At 35.1% G+C, this 681-nt stretch overlaps 1 protein-coding gene across 1 annotated transcript in view; it reads right to left on the bottom strand.

The window, feature by feature from the left end:
• DNAH14 (dynein, axonemal, heavy chain 14) overlaps positions 1-681 on the bottom strand; it is a 390,354-nt gene that overhangs the window by 144,592 nt on the left and 245,081 nt on the right. The gene's annotated exons all lie outside the window — the stretch shown is intronic.

The raw sequence follows: 681 nt of genomic DNA on the forward strand, positions 1-681 counted from the left end.
GAGCGCCGCTGCGCTTCCCAAGCGGCGCACTGTAGCAGTGCGCCACCGGGCCGGCCCTCAATCATAAAAAATTTTTAAAGCACGTCTAGGATATTCAAACAGTCTCATATTGTGGTTTACCTTAGAAAAAATGATACAGTGACATTTAAATTCCTGCTGTATGTTTGGGTTTGAAAGCTTAGGAGGGGTTTTAGTTGCTTCTAAGCCCTTTGCCTGCAATTAGGGTAAGTTGCAACCAGAGGAAATAATACATTAAATTTGGAGAAAATACCTCTGGTTTCCCATAGGAGTGGTATACTAAGATGTTAAGTTATATGAAAATGGTATTCAGCTAATTCAGCTTTTTCCATATAGTGCTAAAAAGCTAAGGATCAAAGTGACCCAATATTAGCACTAACATATGAAATACAATCCAGAGGTTTTAAATAAATAAACTCACTCACTAATATTTATTACGACAAAATATAATGTAACCTTGGTATTTTCAATAAAATAAATTTAGAGTTAGAAGTCTCTGGATGCTTTATGATTCTGATAGCTCTGGTTGGTTATTCCAAATATTTTAGAGAAGTTACAAGTATAATTCTTGTAATTATTCTTACCTCTTTGAATTAGTGCCTGATCACTAGGAATTAAATCTGACCAAGGTATGAATTCACATTGCTGTTTCTGTCAAAAAAA

The sequence above is a fragment of the Galeopterus variegatus genome, unplaced genomic scaffold (genome assembly GCF_000696425.1).
Source record: "Galeopterus variegatus unplaced genomic scaffold, G_variegatus-3.0.2 Scaffold365, whole genome shotgun sequence".
Lineage (NCBI taxonomy): Eukaryota > Metazoa > Chordata > Mammalia > Dermoptera > Cynocephalidae > Galeopterus > Galeopterus variegatus.